This window comes from Carcharodon carcharias, chromosome 14, assembly GCF_017639515.1.
Source record: "Carcharodon carcharias isolate sCarCar2 chromosome 14, sCarCar2.pri, whole genome shotgun sequence".
NCBI classification, from domain to species: Eukaryota; Metazoa; Chordata; class Chondrichthyes; order Lamniformes; family Lamnidae; genus Carcharodon; species Carcharodon carcharias.
The window spans coordinates 143,449,285-143,463,156 of NC_054480.1; the positions used below are offsets into that span (position 1 = coordinate 143,449,285).

Consider the following 13,872-nt stretch of genomic DNA (forward strand, 5'->3'; position numbering starts at 1 on the left):
ACCAAGAGGTGGGGGGGGGGGGGGAAGAGAATCATAACTTGCATGAAAATTACAAGGATATACATTGTCTGCTTTCACACTTGCACGAGAGCGGTGGAAGTCTCTGCAAGTCTGAAAGCGCTTTTTGGAAAAAATGGCTGTGATACAGCAAGGCGGTCTACCTGCTGTGTGGGGGTTGTTGGGGGGGGGGGCGGATGATAGAGTGGGGGGTGATGATGGGGGGGGGGGTGATGATAGAGTGGGGGGTGGGGGGGTGTGATGGGGTGGGGGGGTGATGATGGGGGGGGTGATAGAGTGGGGGGTGGGGGGGTGTGATGGGGTGGGGGGGTGATGATGGGGGGGGTGATGATAGAGTGGGGGGTGGGGGGGTGTGATGGGGTGGGGGGGTGATGATGGGGGGGTGATGATAGAGTGGGGGGTGGGGGGGTGTGATGATGGGGTGGGGGGGTATGATGGGGGGGGTGATGATAGAGTGGGGGGTGGAGGGGTGTGATGATGGGGTGGGGGGGTGATGATAGAGTGGGGGGGTGTGATGGGGTGGGGGGGTGATGATGGGGGGGTGATGATAGAGTGGGGGGTGGGGGGGTGTGATGATGGGGTGGGGGGGTATGATGGGGGGGTAATGATAGAGTGGGGGGGTGTGATGGGGTGGGGGGGTGATGATAGAGTGGGGGTGGGGGGTGATGGAGTGGGGGGGTGATGATGATAGAGTGGGGGTGGGGGGGTGATGATGGGGTGGGGGGGGTGATGATGGGGTGGGGGTGATGATAGAGTGGGGGGTGGGGCGGTGATGATGATAGAGTGAGGGTGGGGGGGGTGATGATGGGGTGGGGGGTGTGATGATAGAGTGGGGGGTGGGGGGGTGATGATGATAGAGTGGGGGGTGGGGCGGTGATGATGATAGAGTGAGGGTGGGGGGGGGGTGATGATAGAGTGGGGGTGTGATGATAGAGTGGGGGTGGGGGGGTGATGATAGGGTGGGAGTGGGGGGGTGATGATAGGGTGGGGGGTGATGATAGGGTGGGGGGTGGGGGGTGATGATAGAGGGGGGGTGATGATGGGGTGGGGGGTGATGATGGGGGTGGGGGGTGATGATGGGGTGGGGGGGTGATGATGGGGTGGGTGGGGGGTGATGATAGGGTGGGAGTGGGGGGGTGATGATAGGGTGGGAGTGGGGGGGTGATGATAGAGTGGGAGTGGGGGGGTGATGATAGAGTGGGGGGTGGGGGGGGTGATGATAGAGTGGGGGGTGGGGGGGTGATGATGGGGTGGGGGGGGTGATGATAGAGTGGTGGGTGGGGGGGGTGATGATAGAGTGGGGGTGGGGTGGGGGGGGTGATGATAGAGTGGGGGTGGGGTGGGGGGGGGGGTGATGATAGCGTGGGGGGGTGATGATGGGGTGGGGGGGTGATGATAGAGTGGGTGGGGGGGTGATGATAGAGTGGGTGGGGGGGGTGATGATAGAGTGGGGGTGGGTGGGGGGGGTGATAGAGTGGGTGGGGGGGGTGATGATAGAGTGGGGGTGGGGGGTGGGGGGGGTGATGATAGAGTGGGGGTGGGGGGTGGGGAGGGTGATGATAGCGTGGGGGTGGGGGGTGGGGGGGGTGATGATAGAGTGGGGGTGGGGGGGTGGGGGGGGTGATGATAGTGAGGGTGGGGGGGGGTGATGATAGAGTGAGGGTGGGGGGTGGGGGGGGTGATGATAGAGTGGGGGTGGGGGGGGGGTGATGATAGAGTGGGGGGGGTGATGATAGAGTGGGGGGGGGTGATGATAGAGTGGGGGGGGGTGATGATAGAGTGGGGGGGGTGATGATAGAGTGGGGGGGGGGTGATGATAGAGTGGGGGTGGGGGGGGGTGATGATAGAGTGGGGGTGGGGGGGGTGATGATAGAGTGGGGGGGTGATGATAGAGTGGGGGGGGGTGATGATAGAGTGGGGGTGGGGGGTGATGATAGAGTGGGGGTGGGGGGGTGATGATAGAGTGGGGGGGGGTGATGATAGAGTGGGGGGGGTGATGATAGAGTGGGGGGGGTGATGATAGAGTGGGGGGGGTGATGATAGAGTGGGGGGGGGTGATGATAGAGTGGGGGGGGTGATGATAGAGTGGGGGTGGGGGGGTGATGATAGAGTGGGGGTGGGGGTGATGATAGAGTGGGGGTGGGTGGGGGGGTTGATGATAGAGTGGGGGGGGGTGATGATAGAGTGGGGGTGGGTGGGGGGGTTGATGTTAGAGTGGGGGGGGGTGATGATAGAGTGGGGGTGGGGGGGGTGATGATAGAGTGGGGGGGGTGATGATAGAGTGGGGGGGGTGATGATAGAGTGGGGGGGGGGTGATGATAGAGTGGGGGGGGGGTGATGATAGAGTGGGGTGGGGGGTGATGATAGAGTGGGGGGTGGGGGGGGTGATGATAGAGTGGGGGGGGGGGTGATGATAGAGTGGGGGGGGGTGATGATAGAGTGGGGTGGGGAGGGGTGATGATAGAGTGGGGGGGGGGTGATGATAGAGTGGGGGGTGGGGGGGGGGTGATGATAGAGTGGGGGTGGGGGTGATGATAGAGTGGGGGTGGGGGTGATGATAGAGTGGGGGGGGGTGATGATAGAGTGGGTGGGGGGGGGTGATGATAGAGTGGGGAGGGGGTGATGATAGAGTGGGGGGGGTGATGATAGAGTGGGGGGGGGTGATGATAGAGTGGGGGGTGGGGGGTGTGATGATAAGAGTGGGGGGTGGGGGGGTTGATGATAGAGTGGGGTGGGGGGGGTGATGATAGAGTGGGGTGGGGGGGGGGGTGATGATAGAGTGGGGTGGGGGGGGTGATGATATGATGATAGAGTGGGGGGGGGTGATGATAGAGGGGGGTGGTGATGATAGAGTGGGGGGTGGGGGGGGGGGTGATGATAGAGTGGGGGGGGTGATGATAGAGTGGGGGGGGGGGTGATGATAGAGTGGGGGGGGGTGATGATAGGTGGGTGGGGGGGGTGGGTTGATGATAGAGTGGGGGGGGGTGATGATAGAAGTGGGGGGGGTGATGATAGAGTGGGGTGGGGGGGGTGATGATAGAGTGGGGGGGGGTGATGATAGAGTGGGGTGGGGAGGGGTTGATGATAGAGTGGGGGGGGTGATGATAGAGTGGGGGGTGGGGGGGGGGTGATGATAGAGTGGGGGTGGGGGTGATGATAGAGTGGGGGTGGGGTGATGATAGAGTGGGGGGGGGTGATGATAGAGTGGGTGGGGGGGGGGTGATGATAGAGTGGGGAGGGGGTGATGATAGAGTGGGGGGGGTGATGATAGAGTGGGGGGGTGATGATAAGAGTGGGGGGTGGGGGGGTGTGATGATAAGAGTGGGGGGTGGGGGGGTGATGATAGAGTGGGGTGGGGGGGGTGATGATAGAGTGGGGTGGGGGGGGTGATGATAGAGTGGGGTGGGGGGGGTGATGATAGAGTGGGGGGGGCTGATGATAGAGTGGGGGGGGTGATGATAGAGTGGGGGGGGTGATGATAGAGTGGGGGTGGGGGGGGGGGGTTGATGATAGAGTGGGGGGGTTGATGATAGAGTGGGGGGGTTGATGATAGAGTGGGGGGGTTGATGATAGAGTGGGGGGGTTGATGATAGATGATGATAGAGTGGGGGTGGGGGGGGGCTGATGATAGAGTGGTGGGGGGGGGTGATGATAGAGTGGGGGTGGGGGGGTGATGATAGAGTGGGGGTGGGGGGGGGCTGATGATAGAGGGGTGGGGGGGGTGATGATAGAGTGGGGGTGGGGGGGGGGTGATGATGATAGAGTGGGGGTGGGGGGGTGCTGATGATAGAGTCGGTGGGTGGGGGGGGTGATGATATGAGTGGGGGGGGGGGTGATGATAGAGTGATGATAGAGTGGGGTGGGGGGGGGTGATGATAGAGTGGGGGGGGTGATGATAGAGTGGGGGGTGGGGGTGATGATAGAGTGGGGGTGGATAGAGTGGGGGGGCTGATGATAGATGATGAGTGGGGGTGATGATAGAGTGGGGGGCTGTGATGATAGAGTGGGGGTGGGGGGGGGGTGATGATAGAGTGGGGGTGGGGTGGGGGGGGTGATGATAGAGTGCTGATGGGTGGGGGGTGGGTGATGATAGAGTGGGGGGGGTGGATAGAGTGGGGGTGGGGTGGGGGGGGGTGATGATAGAGTGGGGTGGGGTGGGGGGGGTGATGATAGAGTGGGGGTGGGGTGGGGGGGGTGATGATAGAGTGGGGGTGGGTGGGGGGGTGATGATAGAGTGGGGGTGGGGTGGGGGGGGGTGATGATAGAGTGGGGGTGGGTGGGGGGGGGTGATGATAGAGTGGGGGGGGATGGGGGGGTGATGATGATAGGTGGGGTGGGTGGTGGGGGGGGTGATGATAGAGTGGGGGGGTGATGATAGAGTGGGGGGGGGTGGGGGGGGTGATGATAGAGTGGTGGGGGGGTGATGATGATAGAGTGGGGGTGGGTGGGGGGGGTGTGATGATAGAGTGGGGGGGGGTGGGTGGGGGGGGTGATGATAGAGTGGGGGGGGGTGATGATGATAGAGTGGGGGTGGGGTGGGGGGGGGTGATGATAGAGTGGGGGGGTGGGGTGGGGGGGGGGGTGAGTGATGATAGAGTGGGGGTGGGGTGGGGGGGGTGATGATAGAGTGGGGGTGGGGGTGGGGGGGGGTGATGATAGAGTGGGGGTGGGGCGGGGGGGGGGATGATGATAGAGTGGGGGTGGGGGTGGGGGGGTGATGATGATAGAGTGGGGGTGGGTGGGGGGGGGTGATGATAGAGTGGGGGTGGGGCGGGGGGGGGTGATGATAGAGTGGGGGTGGGGTGGGGGGGGGATGATGATAGAGTGGGGGTGGGGTGGGGGGGCTGATGATGATAGAGTGGGGGTGGGGTGGGGGGGGGTGATGATAGAGTGGGGGTGGGGTGGGGGGGGTGATGATAGAGTGGGGGTGGGGTGGGGGGGCTGATGATGATAGAGTGGGGGTGGGGTGGGGGGGGGTGATGATAGAGTGGGGGTGGGGTGGGGGGGGGTGATGATAGAGTGGGGGTGGGGTGGGGGGGGGTGATGATAGAGTGGGGGTGGGGTGGGGGGGGGATGATGATAGAGTGGGGGTGGGGTGGGGGGGTGATGATGATAGAGTGGGGGTGGGGTGGGGGGGTGATGATAGAGTGGGGGTGGGGTGGGGGGGGGTGATGATAGAGTGGGGGTGGGGGTGGGGGGGGGGGGTGATGATAGAGTGGGGGTGGGGTGGGGGGGCTGATGATGATAGAGTGGGGGTGGGGTGGGGGGGGGTGATGATAGAGTGGGGGTGGGGTGGGGGGGGGTGATGATAGAGTGGGGGTGGGGTGGGGGGGCTGATGATGATAGAGTGGGGGTGGGGTGGGGGGGTGATGATGATAGAGTGGGGGTGGGGTGGGGGGGGGGTGATGATAGAGTGGGGGTGGGGTGGGGGGGCTGATGATGATAGAGTGGGGGTGGGGTGGGGGGGTGATGATGATAGAGTGGGGGTGGGGTGGGGGGGGTGATGATAGAGTGGGGGTGGGGTGGGGGGGGTGATGATAGAGTGGGGGTGGGGTGGGGGGGGGTGATGATAGAGTGGGGGTGGGGTGGGGGGGGGTGATGATAGAGTGGGGGTGGGGGTGGGGGGGGGTGATGATAGAGTGGGGGTGGGGTGGGGGGTGATGATGATAGAGTGGGGGTGGGGTGGGGGGGGTGATGATAGAGTGGGGGTGGGGTGGGGGGGGATGATGATAGAGTGGGGGTGGGGTGGGGGGGGGTGATGATAGAGTGGGGGTGGGGTGGGGGGGGGTGATGATAGAGTGGGGGTGGGGCGGGGGGGGGGTGATGATAGAGTGGGCTATGACTCCAATCAATTAGAAGCACAAAGCTACGAGTCACAATCATTGCCGGAAGTGAAAACGAGTGGGGCCCCCCCATCCACCCCCACCCCCACCCCCCACCCCCATTCATTGCGTAAAGGGAGAAGTTTGGCTTTTTTAAAAATTATTTCACAAGACCCCCCCCCCCCCCCCCCGCCCCCCGACACACACACACACACACACACACACACAGAGTTTCCCCTGGAAAACTCAGCCGGAAATTAAAACGGGGCTGGTTCCATGAGAAGACCTGACGTCAGAGGCTGCCTCGATTGCGTGTTTTTACGCCACATTTTATATTTAAAACCTAACTTTCCAAGGATACTGTTCAGAAATTGTGTCCTTCCCCCACCCCCTCTTTTTTTTTTTTTAAAAACAAAAAAGAAAGTAATCTCTCCGCCTCTGCCTCTGCGGCGCTGACATGAAGCCTCCGCCCGGCAACTACTTTCCCCTCAACTTTCCTCTGCCCGGTCAGTCGAGCTTGATCATTTCCCCACCCCCGGGGGAGGGGGAGGGGGAAGGGGGAGGGGGCGGGGAAAAAAAAAACAACCAGGCTGGATTGACGGGCCGGGCGGCCAATCGGAAGCGCCGTCGCCGCTAGCAACGTTCCAAATCGCCGGTCGTCCGCGGGAGCCGACCAATCGGCGCGGAGAACCTCCCGGCAGCCAGCACGTTCGGTGGAGGCTGGCGGCCGGCCGGTCGTGCGCAGGCGCGAAGGAGTTGCCCTGGTGCTGGATTGGAAATAGGCTTTTAAAAAAAAAAAGAGCCCCAGCGGCGATATAGAGAGATAGATATTAAAAATACCACAGGCAAGGAGCAGAGAAATGAGGGAAGAAGCCGCTGCAACCCCCACCTAGGAAAAGGTACCGAGTGTTCCTCACCTCCGAGCAGAGAGCGGTAAAAAGAGAGCGGCTGTGTGTGTGTGTGTGTGTGTGTGTTTTTTTTAAATGGATCTCCGGGGGTTTGTGTATTCCTCTCCTAAGAATCACTTAGGGTTAGGCTCGGTTGTGTCTGGCTAGGCCTCCGTGGACTCTGCCGCTTTTAAAAATGGACTAAACCCTGTTCCTCCTGCCTCCACTGTGTTCTCCCTGCTTCAGAAAAAGCTTTCAGCTTGCTGCTTTTTGATGTGACTAGAAACCCTGACGTCCATGGCAGATGTAACACTCTAGAAGACTGCAAGAAGAGACTTTTCTTATATATTTAAACCGAATTTAATAGATTTCGCAAGTTGCTTTGAAGTCCAGTCCAAGAGTAGTACAGTACGGTGTGTGTGTGTGTGTATATATATATATGTGTGTGTATGTATGTGTTTGTGTGTGTGGATGTATGTGTGTATATTTTATATATGTATGTATGTGTGTATATTTTATATATATGTGTGTATATTTTTATATATATATATATGTGTGTGTGTGTATATATATGTGTGTATGTATGTGTTTGTGTGTGTGGATGTATGTGTGTATATTTTATATATATATGTATGTATGTGTGTATATTTTATATATATGTGTGTATATTTTTATATATATATATATATGTGTGTGTGTGTGTATATATATATGTGTGTATGTATGTGTTTGTGTGTGTGGATGTATGTGTGTATATTTTATATATATATGTATGTATGTGTGTATATTTTATATATATGTATGTGTGTATATTTTTATATGTGTGTGTGTGTGTGTGTATGTATATATATATATATATATATATTTAATTCATTAGACGTGGGAGTTTTGCACATCCAATTGCACAAGGTTCGAGGACTGTGTTTTGGGTGGTGGCTGTTTTTATTGGGTCAGGTTGTGAGGATGTAACATTACCATGAAACCACCAGATGAATGAATTAGCTGCTTGATGCAGTTAAAGAGACGAGTTAGTGCTTGGGAAATTTTAAGTCTGGACCTGTTAAATATTTATTGTTTACCATTCATGCACCAGGGATGGAACAGCACGTATGTGAGAGATTGAATTGAGTCCTTGTGGACCAGAGGATGAAATACTCAACATTTTAGGACTTCTCATATTTGTCTGTATTCGTTTCCAATTTCCTTTCCACCGCCCCTCCGCAAGTTATTTCCAATCAAAAGCACATGATCCATTCACTAACAGAGAAATAATTATGATTCCTTATAGGCAGTGGCTAATTACCCACTCCCTTCCTTAGTACAGTGGCATGAAACCTTAATGGCTAATTTCATATTTAACCCAATACATTTAGAAGGCAGATCAAAGTATGAGGTATGAAGTACACTTTAGGTTCAAAGTTACTGGTATTTAACGCGTTAAGAGCATATGTGAATTGTTATGATCTCCATAGAGACCGATTACTTTTAAAAAGAAATCTGAACTTCCAGTTAATAGCTGAAAAAGATGACATGACAAGATTTCACTTTTTTAGATTTTAACTGCAACAAAACACTAAACACACTATTGACTAAACACCATCTTTGTCGGCAACTTTTATGTTAAACCACAAAACCGAACATTCCCCTTTTTCTTTTAGCACAACTGAAAACCCATTTCACAGATATACTTTACTGTGCTTTAAGTAGACATTCAATTCTCTTGGAACCAGTCCAATGTGATTCTTGGCACCTGAGTGAGTTCAGTCATTTCAATCTGAGTGCGAGCTTCTACCTGCATTCCTGCGAGCCACAGCATCTTGCTACCTATAGCTCCTCTCCTGGATCCTGGCAAGCTAACCTTATCTGAGAGTTCTCGGGTATATTTTCGACCCTTCCCCCTTCTCAAAGCCCATCTGCATGACAGCGTGAACCACATGGGCCTTGTATCCAGGTAAAAATGCTGATTAGCTATCCTTGAGACCCAGGAGTAAATGGGCAGTTTAAAGTACAACTGATTACAACCTGACATTCTCAGCACTTTCCTGTGACTTTGGAAGGTTGCAATCTATCTGCTGTTAGCATACAGGCTGCTGTCATCCTCTTCAAGTGTAAACAGTTTGCACCTTCTTCCCAGTAAAACAATCTGGGCCCACTTTAATCTCTAACAATCAAATTTACCCAGGCTTGCATTCAGGCAGACTTCAGAACAGGTCATATGAGTCCTTTTTACCTTAAAGATACAGTTACTAAATATAACCTCAAAAACTTCACAATTGTAGCAGAATGTAAATCAAATTAATTTTATAATTTGCCAGGGCTTCTATTCTGCAATAGGTAAACAACCTAATGGGAGCTATGACTCCATACACATCAGCAGGTTATTTTCCCCCCAATCTTATCTAGTTCTGTGACATTTTACTATACAGCTCAAATTAAGTTCAGTGGAGGATGGTCTTGGAAAAACTGCCTACCCACATAAGGACTATTGTTGTCATTGTTCAAGAATTAACATTAATCGCCTTCCAGAATTTCTCACAGAAAGACCTTTTTTGAATTTTTAAAATTGTTTGCGGATGGCAATTACCAGAGCAGACCTGTGTTTGGGCACTCATTTGGCTACTATCTAGATATGTTCAGTGATGTGCAATAGTTATGGCCCAAACATGGCAATAGTGAGTAAAAAGTTACATTATATTTGCCTGACTAGCAACTTCATTTATTTAAATGCACTCAAATTGCATTACTTAATTTTTTTTAAGGTTAATGCATGTTTTGGAACCCAAATTGAATTACAGCTGTAGAGAAGGGCTGGTGCTATATCCTATGAAGCTATTTTTAATGCTACACATGTAAGGGAAGATATTTGATACAAATGTATCCTATTATGTATGTAAATTAAAGTGAGAGGGTGAAGGAAGGAGAATATTACCAAATACTATATAACTCTAGTAAGTATGTTTTACAATTGCCTTTGCTGCTCTGAAAAACTGAAATATTGTACTTCCATTTTAAAACATCAGTTTTCAGTATTGTAGTGAACTACTGAATTTCAGTTGAAACACAGCTTAAGTGTGATTTACCTTTGGGAATTTTTCTCAGCAAATGGAACCGTTGGTTTATGGGATCCTGGGCACTTTCAGTTACTATTATGCCCAAATGGTGATTGATATTTCAGTTGAACTTCATATAGAAAGGATCAAGCCATGTGTATGGATTTGAACAATATTTACATTGTTTTTTCTGCTGCATGACCTTAGCATATTTAATGAATATTGTTCATAATGTATCTAAGCTGCAGAGTATCACCACATCTCTAGTTTGGCTCTAGGAACTGGTTGTAGGGAGTCAAATAGACTTTGAAGCCAACAGTAGTCCTTTGTGTATTATATAAAAGTAGGTTCTACCTCTTTGAGGCCTTACCATTTTATGAATTTATCTCAGATGGGTGTCCTTTCCTTTGACCTTTTCTTCATCATCTTCTGTACAATTCTTAACTAGGTTGCTTGGTGATTCAGAAGTGTTGCAAGTAGACTGCTGTTCTCTTCCAACATCCCCCACTAAATGTGTACCTTGGTACATTTGGAGTACATTTCAACATAGGGCTATATCTTGGAACAGATAGTCCAAACTCTGCCATGTTTGTTTGAATGCTAATGCAAAATTATGCTATGGCATGAATTTGGTTCGTAGTAACTTGAAATTTCTCACCTTTGATATGATGTGAATTGATATACTTTAAGAACGTTTTTATGTATATTTCTTGTACATGGGCTTGTCATTCTATGTTTAAAAAAAAACTGCCTCTTAGTGAATAGAAAACGGCCCAGTGTCTTCATGCATTGAAACCAGAAAATGAGGCTTGGCACTTTTGTATAGAGCAGAAAGTAAAGCAGAAGAATGGTCACAGACAACTATTTAGTTGTATGGAGATGAAACCCAAGAAGCTGTTATGCCTTTTTAATAAAGTAAATTTGTTGATTTACTTTTTGAGAAAGAATGAAGGCCTCTAAATCACTTTTTTTCATTTGTTCTTGAGATTTGAGGATCACCGGCAAGGCCAGCATTTATTGCCTGCCCCTAATTGCCCTTGAGAGAGTGGTGGTGAGCCATCTTGGACTGCTGCTGTCTATGTGGTACTGTTAGGAAGGAAGTTCCAGGATTTTGACCGAATGACGGTGAAGAAATAGTGTGAGACTTGGGGGCTAGCTTAGTGGTGGTGATATACCCAAGCATCTGCTGCTTATGTCCTGCTAGGTGGTAAACGTCACAGGTTTATAAGGTGTAGTCGAAGGAGCCTTGGCAAGTTGCTGCAGCGCATCGTACATATGATGCACAGTGCTGCTACTGTGTGTATGTTTTTCTTTTAATGTATATCTCCACGGTATTTCATCAAGCTTGTTTTTAATGGGTGGCATAAATATGCAAAAACCGTTTGGAAATATCTTACATGCCCCTTGACTCATTGAGTATATGTGTTTTATGGCATGGTCTGGAATAATGTAGACCAAAAGGTCCATGGCTAGATTTGTGATATGTGCTGAATTAGTTGATCTTATCCAGATAGTAGTGGAAAACCAAAAAAAGTTCCATGATCTTGGGCTTGGGGGAAAAAAGTCAACCAAGAATCCTGCATCTGTTTGCCGAGTGCCTCCTCCTGAAATGTGCTTGTGCCTAGACATTAATTGAGGGTAATATGCTCACTTTGGTTGATTAATCTGTCATTGGCATTGTTGAAGTTCATTTGGTGTTGGATTGAAGCTTGCGCCAATAGATTCATATTTTCTCTCGGTAGAAATCGGGTAAAAACTGGAGCGTTATGTAAAAGCATGCACATGTTCAAGAATTCTGATGTTTTGAAACTACAACTGGGCTAAATGTTACTGGGAGAAATGTAAATTTGAAATTTTAAGTTAAGAATTTTATACTTCCAAGAAAGTTTGCGTGCAGCTAAAATATTGAAAGAATAAAGTGCTTTGTGTTTCTTTATAACCAGCTCTTTACACGTGTAGGAGTGTACCACAAAGTTCTGCAGAAAAAAAAATTTCCTGAACAAAACAATTTTCTACTGTATGAGTTCTGTTCAGTACAGAAACACCCAGAGATTTTTTTTTGAGTAGCACAATTTACGACCTATACAAAGATCGATTGTGGGTCATGCCAATCATTTCCTATTACTTACAACATACAAAGAAAGTTAAAAGTACCTATTGTGTACTCCAAGTAAATAAGTAGTATTAGTTTTTTTTGGTCTGCTTAATTTGGGACCTTAATTTTCATTTGAGATGCAATTACCATTCCTTTTAATGTGCCCACGTCCTTTGAACACCGCCCAGCAACCGATTCACCATACAGGTGATCTTTGAATACACAGTCGTCATCCATTTGATGAATGTGGCTAGGCCAGAGCAGATGTTGTAGGCTTAGCAATGAGTGTATGCTAATAGCATTAGCATGCTCCATGCCCTCTGAGTTGGCAACTTTATTCTGCCGAGAGATGCTGAGGGTACGCCTAAGGCAGCATTTGTTCAGTCTTTTCCCCTGCCTACTGTAGTCCAGTTCTCACCCTATAGAGAAGTGCATTGAGGACCTCTTAACCATCTAATTCCAAGGAGAACAATTCTAATGCATTCAGTCTCTTCCTCGTGTGTGGTAACATCCTGGTAAACCTCATGGACCCCTTCAAAGACCTTTATACAATCCCTGAAGCGTGGTGCTCACAATTGTCCACAGTTGAGTGATTTATCAAGTTCAAACAAGATCTCTTTTATTTTTATATTCCGTTCCAATGTTTTTAAACCAAAGTAAGCCATGTGCTTTGTTAAACACCTTGTCAACTTGCTTTGTCACCTTTTATGGATTGATGTACATGGCCACCAATGTCTCTCTGCTCATCTGTACTTTTCAAAAACGTGCAGTTTATGGTATATGATCTCTCTATATTGGTCCTCCCAAAGTGTATCATTTCATACTTCTGCACATGGGATTTCATCTGCCATGCTTCTGACCATTTCATCATCCTGCCTGTCATCCCGAAGCCTATCACTATTAATTTGCCAAGTTTTGTATCTGCAAACTTTATAATGCACCCTTTACCAGTGTCTAAGTTGTTCAGAAAAATTACAAAGAGGAATGGACCTAAAACTGATCTTTTGGTTGGTGGGGGTGGGGGAGATAAACCACTGTAAGACATCTCCCAATTTGCAAAGCATATTTCCACCACTCTCTGCTTCCTGTGACTGAGTCAATTTTGTGTCTATACCACCACTTTCCCCTTAATTCCTTGGGCTTCCAGCTTCATAATGAGTTTCCTGTGTGGCATTTGGACTCTTGCAAGGCATTTGTCAATGTATACATCTACTGCACCACTTTGTGTTGCCTCATCAAAGAATTCAATAAAGTTAGTTAGACAGGATTTGCCTATGAACAAATCTATGCCTGCTCTCCTTGATTAACCCATGCCTTTCCAAATGAAAATTTTATTTTGTCCCTGATAATTTTCTGTAACTTCCCCACCACAAATGCATGGCTGACTGGACTGTAGCTTCTGGCTTTACCTCTCTCCACTTTGAATAGTAGTATAACATTAGTGCCAGAATCTTAACGGCATAAAAGGAGGCCATTTGGCCCAGCATGTCTGCACCAGCTCTCCAAATGACCTAGTGCCATTGCCCTGCTTTTTCCCCATACCCTTGCAGATTGTTTCATTCAAATAATCATCTAATGTCCTCTTGAATGTCTCGACTGAACCTGCCTCCACCACACTTCCAGAGAGTGCATTCCAGACCCGAACCACTCATTGTGTGAAAAGGTTTTTTTTATCAGTCACACTTGCTTCTTTTGCAAATCACTTTAAATCTGTGCCATCTTGTTCTTGATCCTTTTGAGTGGGAACAGCTTCTCCCTATCCATTCTGTCCAGTCCCCTCATGATTTTGAACATCTCTATCAAATCTCCTCTCAGCTAGCTTCTCTCCAAGGAGAACAGTCCCAACCTCTCCAATCTATCCTCATAGCTGAAGTTACTCTTCCCTGGAACCATTCTTGTAAACCTCTTCTGCACTCTCTCCAATATGTTCACATCCTTCCTATAATATGGTGCCCAGAACAGTGCACAATATTCCAGCTGAGGTCTAATGTGTGTCTTAT

The 13,872-nt window shown here is 50.2% G+C and overlaps 1 protein-coding gene across 4 annotated transcripts in view; it reads left to right on the top strand.

Moving 5' to 3' along the window:
* The first annotated feature begins 6,594 nt into the window (after window positions 1-6,594).
* The window catches only part of LOC121286953 (casein kinase I), a 106,179-nt gene continuing 98,901 nt past the window's right edge, over window positions 6,595-13,872 (top strand). For 2 of the 4 annotated variants that reach the window (XM_041204290.1, XM_041204294.1), the window contains exon 1: window positions 6,595-6,739. The gene's annotated coding sequence lies outside the window, so the exon portion shown is untranslated. Of the gene's footprint in view, window positions 6,774-13,872 lie in introns of all 4 variants that reach the window. The other 2 variants (XM_041204291.1, XM_041204292.1) reach the window with 2 other exon arrangements.